General features: G+C 35.5%; 1 protein-coding gene across 7 annotated transcripts in view; it reads left to right on the forward strand.

Annotated features, from left to right (window-relative positions):
- The window catches only part of LIN28B (lin-28 homolog B), a 140,630-nt gene that overhangs the window by 52,835 nt on the left and 66,604 nt on the right, over positions 1-21,191 (forward strand). The gene's annotated exons all lie outside the window — the stretch shown is intronic.

The following is a 21,191-nucleotide window of genomic DNA, read 5'->3' on the forward strand; positions in this document are numbered from 1 at the left end:
CTGAGAAGAAACTGTCAGATAGGTAAAGAACCAAGAGAGAGAGCAATGTCCCCAAAATGCAAAGAATGAGTGGTGAATATTTTTATATGCTGCAAAATGTTAAAAATTGATGAAGATTGCAGGGAGGGGCACAGCTAGGTGACTAAGGGTATGGAGAGCAGGCCAACAGGAGTTCCTGGGTTCAGATCTGGTTTCAGACATTTTCTAGTCATTGCCTACCTCTTACAGCTCTTCTGCTTTAGAACCAATTCATAGTATTGATTCTAACATGGGAAGGTAAGTTTTTTTTTAATGATGAGCATTGAATAAAGGCCCTAAGATTTAGCAATTTGAGATAATTAGTAACTTTAGAGAGCAATTTCAATTGAAGGATGAGGTCAGAAGCCAGATTTAAAGGGGTTGAGAACACAGAGAAAGGAGAAGTGTAGCTGGCTTTTTTTTCTACAAATTTGGCTGTGCTAAGGGAGCATAGTTGTAAGATGATATGGAGGGGATGGTATGGTTAAAGGATTTTGCTTTGGGTGGGGAAAGTGTGGTAGAGACTTGGCTATGTTTGTAAGAAAAAGGGAATGAGACAGTAGATTGAAGGTGAGGAAAATTAATATTGAATTATATTATTTGTCACTAATGTGATAGCCATTTCCAAGCTTCCAAGCTATCAAACTGTGGTGGGACCATTTGCCTTTTGTTAAGACCTTAATAGGATTAAAGGCATTTGAAGCTAGGGCTGGTCTTCCCTGGTTAAACTTGGACCCATTTGAAAGTAAAGTGGGTTGGCTATTTTTTCCCTAGCTGGTGAACTTTCAGGTTGGGTCTCTTATTTTCTTTATTTAGACAGAGATCTGCCTCCCCTTTGTGGCTGTAGTGAGGGAGGAATTGAGACCTCTTAGCCCACCTCCTCTTTGGGCATATCCACCAATGGAGACTGCCAGGGGAGGTCCTAGGGACAAACTGTCAGGCCAATCATAAAGAGTATACAGCTTCCTATAAAAGCAAAAGTCAGGCTGGACTGAGCATCTTTTCTCTTTGTGTCCAGACTAAAGATGCATTCTTTGTTAGATGCATATAACAGATATGCATCTGTTAATAAACAGTGACATTTTCAGGGAAATGACCTCATATTCTTTATTGGTTAAAATCTAGGTGTTATAAGGGAGAGGAAGGGTATATGGGTTGATGTTGTCAAGGAAGAAGGCCACTTTTTTTTTTTATCAGAAACTAGAGTAAATGAAAAAAAGAATAGAATTGTATCAGAGTTTCAAGATAGAGTAGTAGAAAAGAGGGAGTTCATAGTAAATATTCTATTTTTCTCCATGAATTATAATTACTGAATTAAAGGAGAAAGTGAGGGAAGGAGGAAGGGAATAAGCATTCATATATGTAAAACCTATCTATTTATAAAGTGTGTGAGAGGAGGAAACCCAGAAACTTTTTGGACATGGAGAGACATGAAAAGATTCCAGCAGCATCAGTGGGGGATGGGTGGAGAAGATGTGGAATTCTGAGGGAAGGAATCTAGGGAGAGACAGTTGGAGCCAGGGTCTTTGACTTTGAGACAGCTACTGAGGAGATATAGTCTTTGACTGGATCCTGATCCCAAGAAATCTCTCTTTTCACTGACTCCTGATCCTATTCCCTCAAACCCTCTAGCAAGTGGACAGAGACTGAAAAGAGGAGAATCCACAAGAAGATTCATTACAATCTCCTTTCCTGAACTGAGGCTCCTGCTGGGCAGGGCTAAAGCCAGTGTTCATTACCTTAAACCCCTCAGGGGCTTGAGGCCATTAAGCTCAAGTCACCTCAACTTTGGGGAAGGGTTTTAGACAGTTAGGGACTCCTCCTACCTCTTCTCCTTTGCCTCAGCTTACCAGCCTTTCCTATCTTCATCCTACATTCCTGTTATCATAGAATAAATTCTATTATCTACAACAACTGGCTAAAGAGTGAATAAAGGGCAATTTACAACTGAGGGGGGAGTGAAGGGACCTCTCTTTCCCCTAGGAGGAAGAGCTTGCTGGAGAGAAACAGTAATAGTGAGGAGTAACCTGACAAGCTTAATGAGAGGCCATATCTAGGGTGGACTAAAGGAGAACAAACAGACTCACCCTTCTTCTTCCTCTTAGTCAGATTTAATAACAGATACCCCTCCTTTGCCTTGCCTTGAGGGAGAGAGTACTCCATTCTTCCCCTCTCTTAATACCAGATACCCCCTCTATTACAAAAGTGCTTAATAGTGCCTGGCATATATGCCTATTATATATACACACATACACACACACACACATACATACATATATATATATATATATATGTATATATATTTATTTCCAGGCAGATGTTAAACACCTTATATCTCATTTGGTCCTCACAACAACTCTTGGAGGTAGATGCTGTTACAACCCCCATTTTACAGTTGATGGAACTGAAGCAAACAGTGGAACACACAGCTAATAAGAGTCTGAGTATAAATTTGAACTTGGATATTCCTGATTTCAGTCCCAGAACTTTATATACTATGCCACCTACCTCTCTCATAAATGGAACTGGGAGTGTTAGTTACAGACTCCCTATTAATGGGAATAATGACTAATGGAGCTCAGAAAATAAAAGAGAAAGTAGATACCCCCAATCCTTCAGAGTGTATGAGAATGATTCATGATGACATATAGCAGTGGAAGAGTTTGCCATCTTCAAAAGAAACATATTGAAACACATTCAAGGGGAAGATAAAAAGCAGTGTATATCAAGAACTTATGTAGTAAATGAGAAGAAGAGAATGAGGATTATACCTGGAAATCCATGAACCTGCTGGAGGGTATTTGGATGTGATGATTTTGATAGTTCAAGGCAAGGAAGGAGTGTATGGCTTAGCACAGTTTTCCTAAATGAACATTGTCCTGATCAGGGAAGTTATTTGAGATAAACTGATATCTCATTTCCCCCCTTTTAGATTGCTTATTTTCATACTCCATTGTATGATGATATGGTGCTTTTCAGCTTTAAAATTGATGCTATACACTCCCAGGGGATTTGATAGTCCACTGAACTCTGATTTGATGTGATAAGGTCCCTGATTTACTTTGATCACCATATGAGTCACACTCTTTCCCTAGATTATTTGCTTCCCTCAGCCTGTTCCTTTTGTTCTTAATCAGCATTTCTCATGCCTTTTAAGAAGTAGGGTTGTGACAGAAAGAAGCATGATGGAGTAAGTATAAGGAATGAAGAAATAAAACTGATAGCCAAGTTTCTCATTTTACAGAAGAGAAAACTGAGGTCCATAAAGCATAAGTAATTTGCTCAAAGTTCACATAAATGGTTCGAACTTGTAGAATTGGAACTATCAAATTTTTGATAGAACTAGAATGAGTGTGGTGCAAATTACATTTGAAGTTTACCCCCAAAATCCTATAATTAGAAGTTAACCCAGTAGCTATTTAACGCAAAAAGAATTACCTTTATAAAATATATAAAATACCCAATGAGAGAATGACTAGTCTCTTCTTGAAACCTTCTAAGGGAAAATTTACCATCTTTGAAGTTACCCAATTCCACTTTTAGACAGCCCTAATTATTAGAAAACATTTCATAACATCAAGCTTAAATTTGCCTCTTTTTAACTTCCATTCATTTATCTGGGTTTGGCTCTCTAGGACAGACAAAATTATTCTAATCGTTTCTAGATATGAAAGCCCTCCAAATATTTAAAAGATAGTTATCATGAGTCCCATGTATCTTCTTTTTTCTAGGCTGAATAAGTTCAGTTCCATCAACCAGGCTCTGTATGACATATATTTACAGCCTTTCAGCATCCTGATTGCCTTTTTCTGGAATTTAGCTATACTTTTAGCCTTTCTTCAGATATGACTCTGAGAACTGACTATAGCAAATTGGATGAGTCCTGATAAGAGGAGAGTCCAGTGGCACAATTACCTACATACTCCTGAAAGCTCTCTCTCTCTCCAATAGAGAACCCAAGATCAGATGGGGGGTGTTTGGGCATCCTGCACTTTTGAAGTTGGTATTTTGTGCCCAAGTATTAGCCTTTATCCCTACAGAATTTCATCTTACGAGATTTCTCTTTGTGCTTTAGCCTAAGATTTTTTTAGACTGACTTTACTATCCAATGTACACATTTGGTGAGCATACTATCTGTATCTGTGCCTTTAGTCAAGTTATTCAGAAAAAAAAAAACATTTAACAGCACAGAAATAAAACATAGATGCACCTGGTACTTGACTGGAATCCTCTCACACTGGCATTGAACTGTCAATGACTATTTTTGAGTTTTATCATCTAGCAAGTTCTGGATCCCAATAATTATATTATTCTACCCACATTTCAATATCTTCTCCATAGGAATACTAGGAAATGCTTTATAAAACGTTTCATTAGAAACTGGGTAAGTGATGTCCAAGCATTTTCCTTATCTACTGCTTTAATAAGCATGTTAAAAAAGGAAATAGAATTAATCCAATATATCTTGTTTTTTGATAAAGTGATAATGTTCAATATAATCATGGTAAGAGGTCTTCAGTGGAGTACTTAAGGCCTTAGGAGTCTGTGCTTGTCTTCTGCACTCATTTATATATTTATCAATGATTTGGATAAAGACATAGATTCTGATACCTGCATATAGAAAGAAATAAATGAATAAAGGGTCCAGAGGTAGAGAGATTTGCCAAAAGGTTGTTTTAGTGTGTGATGAGGACTTGGAATAATAATGTTACTAGAAGTGAGAAATTAAGAAATAGAAGGAATGATTTTTCAGGGTTTGATGGCTGAATATATAAAGTAAAGGAATTCCAAAACTTGGAAAAAAAGGATTTGTATTGGTCATATGAATAAAGATATCACTGTATTCAAAACAGCTAATCCTACTGCTAGGCATATATTCCAGGGATGTCAAAAACAGGAGGGCCCCATGGATACCAAAAATTAATAATATATAACCCTTTTGTGGTATCAAATAATTAGAAATAAAGTAAGGTACTAGTCAGCTGGGGAAGAGCTGAGCAAACTCTGGTATGTGAAAGTAATAGAATATTCTACAATAAAAATGATAGATATGAGGAATTTATGGGAAGATTTATATGAACTGATGGAGAATGATAAAAATAGAACCAGTAAAGTATTACACACACTGACAATGATAATATAAATTTTTAAAAAAGACTAAAAAAGGAAGCTGATTTGTGGGTAATTATATCAGCATATTGGTTTTACAGAATAGATAATGAAACATAACTTTATCCTCTTGGCATCAGGTGAGAAACTATGGAATCAGAGCCTCACATATTATGGTCTTCAGTCACTTTTAGGGGTCTTTTTGATTAAATGCTTTTCTTTGATAAAAGAAGTAACAGTGCCCAAGGACAAAAGGTGGGAGTAAATATTCAGAGATGATCACGAGTTAAAAAAAACTTTAATATAAAGAAAACTTGTTTTTAATTAAAAAATGAGTAGTGGAAAGGCATAACACCAGAATATATCAGTATACTAAGAGCTCCTAAAATATTAAAAGTTTACAATCAGAGTAGAATGATACAAATAAAATGTGTTCAGAAGTTGAAAGGTTTTAAGTTTATAAAGAGTAGAAGATAAGAATGGGGATTGAAGGGTTTTTAGTGGTGCAAAGTGTCACATTGACATTGATACTTAACAGATATATGTGGTGGTGGTTATATCCCATATTCCTTAATTAGTCTAAGAGAATGAAGGCTCCTACTTCTGGGTTTGTATGTGCAGATTCCCAATAGTGTTATTAATGTGATCTATATATGTACATTTACTGGAAGGAGATTTATCCTTTGACTTAATTTATCCCCTCTTGTCTGTCTTTGTGGTGAAATTGAAGAGCTCATCTCTTAGAAGGCCTTGTTATTACTTTACATTTACATTGTCTTTACAATCAGAAAATAATCCGTTCTGCAAATTTATTAACATTCTTACATAGATAAATTATGGGGAAAAGTGGTTAAAAGTCATCAAATTAATTTTCTCAATTCATTATCATTCAATTTATATTTTTGACATAAAATTTAATGGTGAATATATTGCAAACATGTTAATATTCATTACCCATACATAAATGCATCTAAATGAACTCCTAACTACTAGTTTAATATATTATTAAAATATAGATTATATTAACTGAGATTTTATCTGCCAATTAGAAATTCTTTAAGTAGGTTTGACTGCACATTCTTTTTCCTTGTGTCATCTTACTCCTGTGACATGTTTCAATTACTCATATAAAAAATTAATTCTTGCTTTTACATTCATTTCCTGCTAGAGGCAGATTACATTAGTCATTCAACGATTATGATGCCTAAAGTCTAGTAAGAACAAAATTATCTATCTCAAGGTATGTTTTATTTAATATTAGTTTATTTTGAATATCTGAAAGAACAAATTTTAACTTAGGAAAACTTTAAGGAAACATTTCTATGAAGAAAGCAAGTTATTTACAAATTAAACATTTATAATGTACTTGAGGGGAAAAAAGATCAATTTGATAATATCTTAAATATTTTATAGAAGAACTTGGTTCACTTTGTCAACTGATTTTTTTGTTCTAAATTTGGTCTGCATAGCTACTTAAAACTGCCAAGACCAAAGTTCAGTACTAGTAGAACCCATTTTTAAAGCCATCATTGGAAAATACAACTAAAATCTACTTCATACAGTATACATAACACATAAAGTATTTACTGTGTGTAATTATGTTTCAGGAGATATGATTCATTCTGTAACAACTAGCTTTGTTATAATGGAGTCTCATTGTATTAACACTACTATTTTTTAAAAAAAGAATCCATTTCTACAAAATAAGGCATGAAGATAAGCATAATTTGGAAGTAAAATACTTGTCTCAACTTTTTAAAAAAGTCTTCCATAATTTAATACATTTGCAAAGCTGTTTCATCTTTTTCTGCCCTTCATTTTATTACTAGAATATTAGAATGGAATAGTCTTCAAAGGTCATAAGTCCAATACCTTCTTTTTATAGATGAGTAAATTGAGTCCCAGAGATATGAAATGATTTGTTCACACTCATGCTGCTAGTAAAAGAAAGCTGATAACTCTACTACACCATACTAGTTTCCTTAAATTCTGGCAAGCGTTCACAGAAGTTAATTGTATACATTGATGTGAAAGTAGGTTCACCACATGCACATATGCAGGGCATATGTGTTTCTAATTTGTAGTTTGCTTCTACATTACACTATATAATTAAATATTTGCCTTGAGTAATCAGAATATTTTATACTAGAGAGAAAATATACTTACAGATATCCTTTCAACATCATGACTTTACCCATTATAGTTATATTGTTATATAGATATATTGCAGGTCGGCATAAGAAATTAAATGGGAACTTTGGGGGAGTTTTGTGGAAGCCACAGACTACATGCAAAGGTCTGAGATGATAGGAAAAGTTTAAAAACTCAGAAACACATAAACTATATGTATAGTACTATATATTGTCAATATATTTTAGTCTTTCAATATCATAAATATATATATATATATAGAATTTATAGAAATATATATTTGTAGAAATATATATATATATAATTTCTTTTTTAAAATTAAAAAAGTAAAATTTAAAAGTTTGTGTAAGACAACAGAAAAGCCAGCAGATGACATAAAAATACTAGGAATGTAAAGAAATTTTAAAAGTTTAGTAATTCCTAAATGTATATAAGTTACTGTAAACACTATTATAGAAAAAGAAAAATTCAGATCTCTTCTTGTACTAAAAAGGAGGGACAAAAAAATTTTAAGAGGATTTTCCATCTTGTGGGAGTGTTGTATCCCTAACCTCAGTGATGTGGAAGGGATATGTGGTTTGTACTTACAGAGTGGGGAGGTTGCTTAGAATAATGGAAAAGGTAATGGAGAAAGAGGCAAAGGTCAGGATGCCTGATGTGATCCCAGGTGTTCTAGTGTTTTGAGTCTTCTATTCATGCTAGATAAAACATGTGCCCTGAGCAAAGGCTGCTAGGGGCCAGCCTGGGCATCTTCTCTCTGCCCCAAGGGAACCACTTTCATTTGTACTAGCACAGAATATCTTCTACCTCCTGCTTCCAGCCCAAGCACCCTTCTGGGATGCAGAGAACCTCTAACACCAAGAACAATTCTCCCTTTGACTTAAGGCCTCTCATTTTCTGTTGTACCTGTTCTTTGAGGACACTGAGGAGTGGTGTCCTTTACACAGTGATGAATAACCTCACACCTGGTCATCGCTCAGCTCATCTGTAGCAAGGGAATTCTGTTTCTGTAGACAATGGATACCTGGATATAGTGAATTAACAAAATGTTTAACAGATTAAACCAGGAATACAGAACCAGAACCTCTAAAACTAAAGCCTGAACATCTGCAAGCCTTAAGTAAGCTTAAAGAAGCTATTTTATCTGCTCCAGGTTTGACTATCCCAGACTATACTAAACCATTCCAACTGTTTATCAGTGAAACTAAAGGTATTTCTTCTGGTGTACTGACACAGACTTTTGGACAAAGTTATCGTCCACTTGGATATTATAGTTGTCAGCTTGATCCAATAGCAGCTGGTACAGTTCCTTGTCTAAGGAGTGTAGCAGCTGCTGCAGTGTTAGTCCTGAAGTCAGCAGATTTAGTTTGGGAATGTCCATTGACTCTATATTGTTCATATCAAATAGAAGCACTAATGAGGAAATTTTGTACTCAAGCTTATTCAGATCAAGACTTTCTAAGCATAAAATTATTCTCCTGGGTAGTGAGAACTTCCAGTTGAGGAGGTGTAGTATTTTAAATCCAGCTACACTTCTTCCTGATTTGAACAATTACATGAATGTGTAGAAGTAGTAAATCTAGTGGATATGTCTAGAATGGATTTGAAAGACACTCCTATTGAAAATACAGACTTGGTGGTTATTCACTGATGGTTCTTCATATTTGTGAAATGGAATTAGATGTACAGGTTCTGCAGTGGTCACAGAATTTGAGACACTGTGATATGGCTCATTACCTAGTAACCTTAGTGCTCAAGGGGCAGAGTTGGTGGCTTTGAAGCAAGCATGTTTTCTAGTTGATGGTAAAAGTGCAAATATTTTTACAGACTTGCGTTATGCATTTTCTGTATGTCATGCAAGAGGACAGATCTGGAAACAGCAAGGTTTTATTACTGCATTGGGAAAACCAATTGCACATGCAGAAATAATAACTGAGTTGTTGAATACTATCCAAAAACCTAAACAGCTAGCGGTGATCCATTGTAGAAGTCATACTTGTGGCAGCGATTGTTAATTTTATAGTTTGTACTGAATATTTAATTGGTGGTCACCAGGGATTTAATTTCTAAATCCCAAAATGAATTACTCAAGTAAATGGAACTTAGTAGTACTTTATTTTACAATAGAGGGAAGATATTAAGGAATAGAGAAAAGGGGAGAGAGAGAGAGAAAGAGACAGACAGACAGAGAGAGAGACATTGCAAGAGAGAGACAGAGACAGACAGAGAGACAGGGCAAGAGAGCGAGCAAGCTCCAGCAAGGAGTCTCAAGACTATGGGCTTTTTTCCGGCATCTTCTGGGCACCTCCAGAAAGGACAAGGAAAGAAGGCAGCCTTTACACTCACCACAGTGACCTTCTAAAAGGAAAGCAGTCTGAGGTTTCCTGCATGAGCTCCTCAAGAGGGTCAGTTCCACAGCCAAGTGTCTTCACTCCAAGTCTGAGTGTCTGTCTTCCAGTCTCTCCTCAAGTGTCTCTCTTCACTCCAACTCTGAGTGATTCTCTTCACTCCAAGTCCAAGTGATCTGACTTCTAGTCCAACTCTGAGTGACTGATGATCACTCCAAGCCCGAGTGACTCTTCCAGTCACACTCTGAGTGACTGATCATGAATCTTCACTCCAGTCACACTCTTGAGTAACTGATCTCTTGTTCAACACTGAGTGACTGAATGATCTTTGTGTGTCTCTATTTCCATTATTTAAAGACCTTTTTCTCTTGTGTCATCTCCCCTAAATTTTATGCCTACCAATCACAGCAGATGCTCTTCTCTAGGGCTGCCCACTCTTTCACACATGGGTCATATACCTCCCACTTAATGTATGAAATGGGTGTTCATACCTTTTGTGCTTATTTCACACCTTTTTGTAGTTCATACCTTTTTGTGGTTAAAATGGGTAGATCTACTTTAAATACTGGGTTTACTCTTGGGGGATTAAAATCTAAAAATAGGCAGGGGATTACAATTTAATATTTATAATAAAGGAAGAGCTAAGTACCTTCATTGTTTCAATTAGAGGAGAGCCAAATCCAATCTTCAAAAGATTCAATCTCTAAAGCAGTGGTTCTCAACCTTTCTAATGCCATGATCCCTCAAAACAGTTCCTCATGTTGCAGTGACTCCAAACCAAAAAATTATTTTGGTGGCTACTTCAAAACTGTAATTTTGCTACAGTCATGTTTCGGAATGTAAATACCTGATATGCATTATGTATTCTCATTGCTACAGATTGAGAGGTTGAGAACCACTGCTCTAAAGGAAATCATAGAGCCAATATAACTGCAAAATTTGCAGCTCAGAATGCTCTAGTGTATGTAATGAATTTGTTAATTATTGGGTCTGATGATTTAGAAAGAGCTTATGTGGACTCAGAAATTCAGAAGTGGAAGGAGAAATCTGGAGCAAGAAAATAACATCACTGTTACCAAAAGCTTTGTATACCTATTTGTGTTAAGACATTCACACAAAGATCATTTTGGTACTCAATCTGTAGTAGACTCTGTAAAAAGTCAATGGGTAGCACCAGGAATAAGTACTGTTGCAAATAAGATCTGTTCAAGTTTTTCTGTTTGCCAAAAACTCAACCAAGGCGCATTCAGAAAGAAAGGTTTGGGTGGTAGACCTTTAGCATATTGTCCATTCGAGTGTTTACAAATTGATTACATCAGCATGCCAAATGCTGGAAGATACAAGTTTGTCTGGTAATTGTGGACAGATTAACAAAATGGCCTGAAGCTTTTCCATCAAATACAAATGTAGCTAACTTTGTGGTGAAAGCGTTGATTAAGGAAATTATTCCTAGATTTGGTGTACCACTTACCGTAGACTCTGATAAGGAATCTCATTTCACCCAATATATCCTGAAAATAGTCTAGGAGAATCCAGGAATAACACCTAAATATCATGTTCCTTATCATCCACAAAGTTCAGGTCAAGTGGAGCATGTGAATAGGGAACTCAAGACTATGGTGAGGAAAATCTGTGCTGAAACCAATCTAAAATGGCCAGATATTTTTCCCATGGCTTTGTTTTACCTACAAGACCAAGAGCAGACTTACATATATATGTAAGTCTTATGAAATGTTCTTTGGATATGCTTCATTGCAGGCAGAAACTTCTACAACAACAGCTTAGAGAACTTCAAGATACGAGAGTATTGATCCAATCTGGTCCATTGGATTATTCTCTTCAAAATTTTCAACCAGGTGATATTGTATATGTAAATAATTTTGGAAGAACATCAGCAACATGAGAGTTGGGTAGGTCCTTATACAATTGTGTTGGTTTCACCATCTTCTGTGAAAGTATTAGCCAGAGAGTCATGGTATCATTGTTCACATATTAAATTAGCTTATGGAATTAATAATGAAAGTGTACAGATTATTGAAGAAGAAAATGAAGAAGAGATTGTGAAGAAGAGATCGTGGAAAGCTGAGATTCATCAGTCAAATAGAGTCTGCAGTCAAAAAGATCAGTAAGGAGAGGACCATTCCAGTGGAAGAGGATATTCGGTTGGAAGAGGGCATTGCAGATGAAGAGGAGGACTCAAGAATATTAATGGACCTTGTAAAAAGACTGAAAGACTTAAAAATATTAAGGAGATAAAGACTTTGAAGTTCTCTAAGCCGTTGTTGTAGTGCACTTAAATATGAAGCAAGTTGGCAATCTTCTCCTGAGAGACTTCAAAAGACATTGAATTTTCAATGAAGAGAATCAAGTGATTAATGGTTTTAAGGAATTTGGGTAAAGTAATGTAACATAACACAACATAACATAAATGCACAAGCATTCATAAATACATTTTACTACCATGAATTTTAGGGAGGAAGAATTCTTCAAACAACTTTAGAAGCAAAGGAATAATCTTAAGTTTTGGTGAGTGTGTTGCATACAACAGTAACACAACACTAACATAACAGTGACACTGACAGAACACTAACAAAACAACATAACATGGCATTAATAACAATATAACCAACATACACAAAAACATAAACATGGTTAGGATACATTGAATCACTATGAAACAATGTATCGTTAGGTACTAACAATGTTATAATTAGTTATAAAGTAGTTAGTTATTAACAAAATTAGTTAGCTACTTAGTTCAGTTTAGGAATATGGGTAGACAGAAGGTTTTATTAAGATAGGGCTATAGTTAGATAGGATTAGAGTTTAAGATTGATAAAATACTGAACTACACTACAAAACACATTGTAACATACATGACATATAACATCACATATCACACAGAAATGTAAATACATATGTAAATGTATGTAAATTGTATAAATTGTATAATAGGACTGTAAAATTAATTGTATTATAGTGCATGCATATGTAGATATGTAACATGTTATGTATATGTAGATATGGAAATGTGAAGTATTATATATATGTATATGTATAGCATCCATGTTTGTATTGTGTGTATATTATATGTATATATGTAAATTTTATGTAAATATATCACTTATGTTTAATTTTATCAATTGTTAAATGTATTTTCATAAGTGAGTTTGATGGTTTGGTTTAATTTTTTTGTAAAACTTATGCAATGTTGTGTTTATTGTATTTTTCAAAATTTTTTTTCTCTTAGTTTGATGTTTATGTATTGCAATAGTAGTGGAATTTTCTGTATTAGTTGATAAGAGTAGTATTTTATGATTTTAATGTTTTGCATGAAAGTTGTGTTTATCTTTTGTTTTTGATGTTATTTGCTTGTTTTGCTTTTGCATGTTTTTGATCAGTATTTTGAACTTTATAATTATTCATTGTATACTTTCCTTTTTCCTTTCCTTGATTAAATCTCTAGAATAAGATAGTATTAGATAGGCTAAGATAGTTGAGTGTAGGTTGTTTATTATTTTGGGTAGATATTTTAGTTTAAAGAATATATAAGTATATTAAGTGTTACAAGTGCCAAAATAGTGTTTTCAACACAATTTTGGCTTTGTGCAAAGAGGGGACTGTAGCAAGGGAATTGTGCAAGGCTGACTGAGCCTTCAAACCAAAATTCCACAGAACTGGCTTGGTCAGCATTCTAAAGCAGTTGGATACCTGGCAACTGACACTCCATCTCTGGGAAGTAGACAGAGAGGGTGTGTGGAAGTGTCTCTCTGAAGGAAACCAACTTTGGAGCCACCTGAGAATTGGATCATCTTTTAAGGAGAGGTTGAGTGAGTGTTCCCTTTCACAGTGGTGGACGGTGTGTGGGTGTGAACCTCCTCCCTTCCTGAACCTTATGAGGACTATTTATCTTGATACTGCAGTTTGACCCAACTAAGAACTCTGGAATTGTGAGAATCTGGGTCCTGTGGGCTTTACTAACCCCTTTATCTTTTATTACCCCTTTTATTTAGTTAGGTTAAGGCTATTTAGAAAGGTTAAGATTTTAATGTCTGGGTGGGTTAGAAATAAGTCACTCCCTGATTCCCCTTCCAAATCCCTTGTCCCTTTAGCTAATAAATCTGTTTATATATATTTTTTGTTAGTGATCCCTTCTGTTTAACCTTCCTTACAAACCTCCTCATTATACATCCCAATGACTCTGAAGTAGGAGACCATTATCCAAACCCCATTCCATGCTCACTACCACTTAATTCTTCATTCCCATTTTTCTCAACCCTCCCATCTCAAAGTTTCATCCTAACTCCACTATAGACCAAAAATTAACTTCATTCCTCCCTTCTACAGCTCTTAGTGAAACCTGGCATGCCCTTGATAACATTTCTTTGCTGGACATTATTTCCGGTCCTGGTTGCTCATGCATTCATTCTCTTCAGCTCACTGGTTGAGACAAGGCAGTTGGAAATCCCCTTTATTGAGTTTTCTACTTTCCTTCTGTCTTCCCTTACACAAATCTGCTCTTCATCAAGTGATCTCTAATTCCTTGACCCTCATTTCTCTACTAGGCCATCTCCCCTGTACTAGTTACTCTATTTTCTCCATCTTGACTCCTTAGTGAACCAGATCAACTCTACATTGTCTTCCTTTCTTGAATATTTAGCCCCCCTCCCCTATTGCCAGTCATACCTAGCCAAGTCTCAACCTTGTATTACTCCTACCATTTGTCACCTATTGTACTGCACCTATGCACATTTTCTTCTGAACAAAGACAGAAAAGTCATTCAACCATTGTGACTTTTGGATCTCCTACAGATTTATATTATATAACTTCCACTGGGCTCTAACAGCTGCCACTACTATCCCACTGTCCGCAGCAACTTTTCCAAACCATTTCCTCCTTCACATGTCTTCCCTTTCTTTATTCCACATTCTCAGTGAGAACCTTGGCTCAAGTGGGACCCTTGCCTCAAAAAATGGGACTCTTCACCATGAACTCCCTCTTCTCTTTTCCTCAATTCCTGCCACTTTCTCCTTCATTCCTGTCTCTCATGCTGAAAGTAATCTTATCCTCTGCTAGTTCAAGTATTCTCATTTCATCCCATCTCCTCCTCTATTCCAACAGATTGCCCCTTTTGTCACATCTACTCTGACTTATTTTCGGTAGTTCCCTCTTTTCTGTTTTATTTCCAACTATCTATGTACATGGTCATGTCTCCTGGCTCACAATCCTTTTATCACTGTCACTTTTCCAGTCTCCCTACTGATCACCAGTTTTGCCTCTTCAAATTGCCTTTCAGATACCTCATACTTCATGTCCAGTAGATATCTTTAAACTCAGTATGTCCAAAAAAGAACTCTTTTCCCCATAATTCCTCCCTCCCTCACCTGTCCACTCTTCTTTCCTTTTATTATCCAACACATACTCTTCAGTCGAGTGACAGAAACCTCCTGACTATTCCATAAACAAGACACTGACTGTCCCTGTCCCACATGCATGAAATTCTCTCCTGTCTCTGCTCTGTTTATTGACGTCTGTCGGCTTCCTTTATGTCCTGACTAAAATTTCATCTTCCAGAGAACTCTTCTTAAGTGCCTTTCTTCTTTTAATTATTTCTTATTTATCTTGTATATAGCTTGCTTTGTCTGTATTTGTTTGCTTTTTTTTCTCTCCATTAGATTTTAAATTCCTTGGGGGCAGGGGCCATCTTTTACCTCTTTTTGAATCTCCAGCGCTTAATTAGTCCCTGGTACATAGTAGGTACTTAATAGATGCTTGTTGGTTGTGTACAAATAGAAATTTGACACACGTGAACTACATTTATCCAGCATCCTTTTAAGTTACATGCTCACTTTGCATTGGGACATTTGGGAGATAAATTTTGCCAAAACCCATGCTGTGGGGCTTTTGGGCTTTGGGATCTAGTAAAGCATTGCAGGTGTGGGTCTTTGGCTCTGTGTTCTGCTCACTAGACTGAATTAACCCTTTTCTCTCTTTGTTATTATTAAAATCCTACACATTTAAATACTTTGAATATTAATTGATTTTTACTCACACATTTAATGGACTTTATTGTACTTCTACCACTTACCCAGCTAGATAGATGAGGCATTTTTTAAATGATTATGTTTTTGGCACTGTGCTAAGTACCGACACAAACATATGCAAACAAGATAGTCTGTGTTATCAAAGAGTTTATATTCTAATGGAGTAAGAAAACTTATGAAGAAGAATGAGAAAGGACTTGGTTAGAATTATATGAATGAATGCAAGATATTGAGATGGCCCAAATATACTTGCTGGCCAGCCAGGTTTTTAAAAACTTTAAATGCTTGACTGTCAACGTCTAGTAGTTTTAGTTTGCTTTTTTGATCTTCAGTAAATATTGGAGGATGTGGGCAAGCTTTTTCTCCTTACATTTCTTCCTAAGAAGGGGGAACTCTATTTTGGCATCATTAGGAGTTATGTCTACATGATGTCACCACTATTAGCTTTCTGCTACTAGAATACATATTTGTCCTTTCTAATTGAAGATGACAATGTCAGTATTTTTTCCTAATCCAGACTACTGATTATAATTAAAATATACATTTACTTTATTTATGATGGCAACTGGTTCTATTGAACAAACTATGCTATCTTCTCCATGATACTATGGACCTATAACTTAGAGAAGAGTGGCAGAGACAAAGTATATTTGATAAAATGATATAATAGTATTTTCTGTGTGCTTTTCCAGGAGCTAACAATCAGTCCATATGCACAATATTATTTAGATTTCTCCAATCAGTGCAGTTTTGTATTAGGAAAAATTCAAACCTATTGGAAGAATAGCAATATGGCAAATCCCATGATACACACAGTGGAGTATGATCCTATTACTATATGGTTATTGTATTGTAAAATATGGTAAAGACAGGCCAATCTCAGTTGAAGTTAGGAAATTCTTTTGTCAGATTAGTAAAGGGGTTGCCTGGACATATGTTAAAGTTGCTGAATATGGTATCAGATGAAGAGGAAGACTCTGAGGCAGATTATTTCTTTTTTTTTCTTTTTTTTTAAAATATATTTTATTTGATCATTTCCAAGCATTATTCGTTAAAGACATAGATCATTTTCTTTTCCTCCCCCCCACCCCTCATGTCCACTGGGCATTAGATGTTTTCTTGATTTGAACCCATTGCTTTGCATTGCTTTGTTGATAGTATTTGCATTAGAGTGTTCATTTAGAGTCTATCCTCTGTCATGTCCCCTCAACCTCTGTATTCAGGCAGTTGCTTTTTCTCGGTGTTTCCACTCCCATAGTTTATCCTTTGCTTATGAATGGTGTTTTTCTTCTCCTGGATCCCTGCAAGTTGTTGAGGGACATTACACCGCCACTAATGGAGAAGTCCATTACGTTCGATTATACCACAGTGTATTAGTCTCTGTGTACAATGTTCTCCTGGTTCTGCTCCTCTCGCTCTGCATCACTTCCTGGAGGTTGTTCCAGTCTCCATGGAACTCCTCCACTTTGTTATTCCTTTTAGCACAATAGTATTCCATCACCAACATATACCACAGTTTGTTCAGCCATTCCCCAATTGATGGGCATCCCCTCGTTTTCCAGTTTTTGGCCACCACAAAGAGCGCAGCTATGAATATTTTTGTACAAGTTTTTGTGTCCATTATCTCTTTGGGGTACAGACCCAGCAGTGCTATGGCTGGGTCAAAGGGTAGATATTCTTTTGTCGCCCTTTGGGCATAGTTCCAAATTGCCCTCCAGAATGGTTGGATCAGTTCACAGCTCCACCAGCAATGAATTAATGTCCCTACTTTGCCACATCCCCTCCAGCATTCATTACTTTCCTTTGCTGTTACGTTAGCCAATATGCTAGGTGTGAGGTGATACCTCAGAGTTGTTTTGATTTGCATCTCTCTGATTATAAGAGATGTAGAACACTTCTTCATGTGCTTGTTAATAGTTTTGATTTCTTTATCTGAGAACTGAGTCAGATTATTTCTACAGCTGTGAAATGACTTATTTTCTTTGCAAGTAGCCTGCCAGTCAGAATAGACCTCCTCATTTAAACTCCTAAGTTGATTCAATAAAAAGCTATTCAGCATATTTTAATTTATCCCTGTCATCAGCAAACATAGAACAAAGTTGAGTTGAATTAAACTTAGACCAGGGTACTTTTAAAAAAGTTTCCATGTACATTTAAGAATGAACATAGTGATCCATTTTTTCTTTCAGGGATATAAATTGCATTGGTTACATAATATAATAAAACAGCGATTGTCCATCATAGTTAGGAAATGAAATATAAAGTAATTTTCCAAAGAAATGAAGCCTACCTTCCTTTAAGTTCCAAAACGATATATTTTAGCCATTTTGTTGACATCTTTCTAAAATGTAGCACATATTTCCCTGATTTTTTATATAGAAACACAGTAATTTTTTTTCTTGATGAATGAAGGGCATGATATGAACAGTTACTATGAAAGAGCAAAACTCTAGTGGTCCCTGTGGTACATAGATCTGTTGCCCCGACATGAAATGGCCTCATACTGGTATGGTTTTTGAGCTCATACATGAACTTTTTATGCTTCTGGCTCTTCTCTTGCTGTCAGTGATATAGTCTGATCAGATTAGAAACCTTCCCCAAGAGAGAGAGGGGACCTGGGGAGGTGAGAACAGAGAGAACCACCTAGAATGACTGATGAATTGCAAAGTTCAGCCCCTGACAGAAAAGAATTCTGACAACTATTGGGTGTCCTTATTTAGCTTACTTGATTGCTATATTGGAAAGAATCCTGGAGTCTGTTTCCCTTAGATTGGTCTGTTTGACAAAATGCCTGGCTCCTGCCTTTTTCAGTATAAAACTATCTTGCTGTAACAATTAAAGCCATTTAGAATCAGATCACAGTTCTAGTCAGGGCTGGTTTTCCTAGAACTATTACTTGTTCTCCTTCACCTGACCAAGAATAGAGTGTACAGCTGAAACTTTGAGTAGCCTGGGAAGCTTATTAGACCGAGCATCTTTGTGTGCTCTATGTGTGTTTGTGTATGTGAAGGTGCACTAAAACACACATGAATACCAACCAGTTAAAAAAAATTAAAACTGGATCTTGTAGTTAGATACAAGGAGATTGTTTCTACAACTCAGAATCAAATGTTGGACTAAATTTTTCAGGCTGTAAGTTATTATTTTTATTTCTCTTACATTTTGTATAGTGTTTTCTAATGAACACACTGGACTTGCAGTCATGAGACCTGGGTTTGAATTCTACCTGACTGATAATTAATAACTCTTATGATGTTGGACAAATCATTTAACCTTCTGAACCCTAGAGTTTTCTCATTTGTGAAATGTATAAAATAGAATATACTATCTATATACTTAATAGATGTTGTATGTACAGTGCTTTATAAATTGTAAAGCCCTATTCAAATATGAACTTAATATATTATTCTCTTAATATATTATTCTCATTTTACAAAAGAAGAAATAGAGACTCCACAATGTTAAATGACGTGCCCTAACTCTTGATGGTAATAGTAGAAATGGAATTTTAATCTGTATCTGCTGATTACAAAGTTCTACCACACAATGTATTCCTATCTCTAGTAGATCTTTCCTCTCTCTTTTATGATTTATTGTTTCTTATGCTCTGTAGGCGAAGAAAATAAATAACTATGTTTATTGGAATTATGTATGAAATTAGAACAATTATGTTGTGAAAAAGGGTCTCTGGTAAGAGCCATGGATGCTTTTTGCTTCTCTTTTTTTAATCAGGCAAACTCATTTGTCTAAATATATAGCAAACAGAAATCAGAGAAAGTATACATATGCAATTATATACTAGACAGAACATAAGAGTGCATGACCTCTTTTCTTTTGGGAAGGAAAAAAACTCAGTTCAACCAAGGAAGAGAGTCCCAGATCTCATCTAAGAGAAATTCCCCAAACTGTGTAAGTAGAAAGCTGGGGATAGAAACATGTGAGAGAATGCAAATTCTTCTACAATTTGACATATTTAAGAGTGTCTTTAAAGGGATCTGAAGAGATGGAGGGATATTGTGTCTCTTCTCTTAAAAGTGAAAGCTAGAAGGTCAGATCTTTTCTCCAATTATCACCATCTCCACTCATCCCTCAAAAAGATACAGAGCTTTGGGAAATTTTTATCAATGAGAAAATAGCCCATGGTTCTCTTACTGGATTAGATGCATGAGGATTAATAGTGGACTTTTTTTCTACCTATTCTATCTACTTAAAATTTTCTTTGCTTAACTTTTAATTCTAGAGTATGTTCTATTTGGTTAAAGGTGCTGACTAGATAATAATGGATAAATAAGAATGATTAGGTGGGGAAATTAATGCTATTCCTGACATGGTCTCATGATAGATTAAGGATGGAATAACTTATCTATCTGAAATTCTACAAGAGCTCATTTGCACTAAAATCAGAGCAGCTAAATAAGTTCTTCATTTGCCCTAATGATTATTTCATTCATTAAAAAGAAAAGGAAACATGTTATGGGTTTTATTCTGGCCAATAGAGTGAAACCAGTGGCCGGAGTAGATATGACAGAACTATTTGTTGTGGAGCAAGAGTCTAGTTTATAACAATTGAATGATAAGAAATCATGATAACCAATTCTCCCGAGGTGAGGGAGTGATTAGTCCTTCTCTACTTTGAAATTTGGACCAGAGTGAAACACTGTTCCTCTCTTTGTTGTAGAAATAAAATACATAGACTTGTGTGCCCTTGATTCCCAGTTGATCAGCGATACTTTCAAAAATATATATCATATAGTCATTTAGTCTTGGTGAAGTATAATGGCTGCTTTTGGCTTCTCAGTGGCTGTATATTTGTATTCCCCAGATGGTACACTTCCTATACCAGTTTTATTTCATTTAGATACAAAACATGAGAACAAAAATGCAGACTGGTTTAGCCTCTGGTATTTTTATCTTCTCTTGGTACGGGATGAGCTGGTAGCTCTCTTTCCCAGCATCTTAGTTGTGCTTTGAACATCACATTTAGTTGGAAGAATGGAGCAAAGATCTGTTTGTCAAAAATCATCACCTAAAGCAAACCTATAACCTTTGTCTATATGAATTTCTTTATCTTATTCATATATATCGCTATAATGTATTATAGTATATATAGTAATATATATATTATATATATAATAATATAAATAGTATTGTATGCATAGGATTACAGCATATTTTACTTAGTAATACATGTTTCTTTCTTTATGAAATAACCTAAGGAGTTAAAATGTACATAGTCAAAATTTCATAGGTGATTTAATAGTTACTTGCTTATGGTGATCATTGGTAATCATTTTTCTCTTTCTCCACTCACTCCCTTCAATAATCCATGACATCTTGGGATAGATGATAGTGCTAGAGAAGGAATTTAAAGCCAGGCAGAGTTCTAGATTCTGGGAGAATGCATTTGAGAGAATTGAGAAAATTTGTGCTGTGGTAGAAAAGGCCCCCATATTTGATGTTTGGAAACAAATTTGAATAGTAATGTAATATTATGAAATAATATTACTCATGTGACTCTGT

This window comes from Monodelphis domestica, chromosome 2 (assembly GCF_027887165.1).
Source record: "Monodelphis domestica isolate mMonDom1 chromosome 2, mMonDom1.pri, whole genome shotgun sequence".
Taxonomy (NCBI): Eukaryota; Metazoa; Chordata; class Mammalia; order Didelphimorphia; family Didelphidae; genus Monodelphis; species Monodelphis domestica.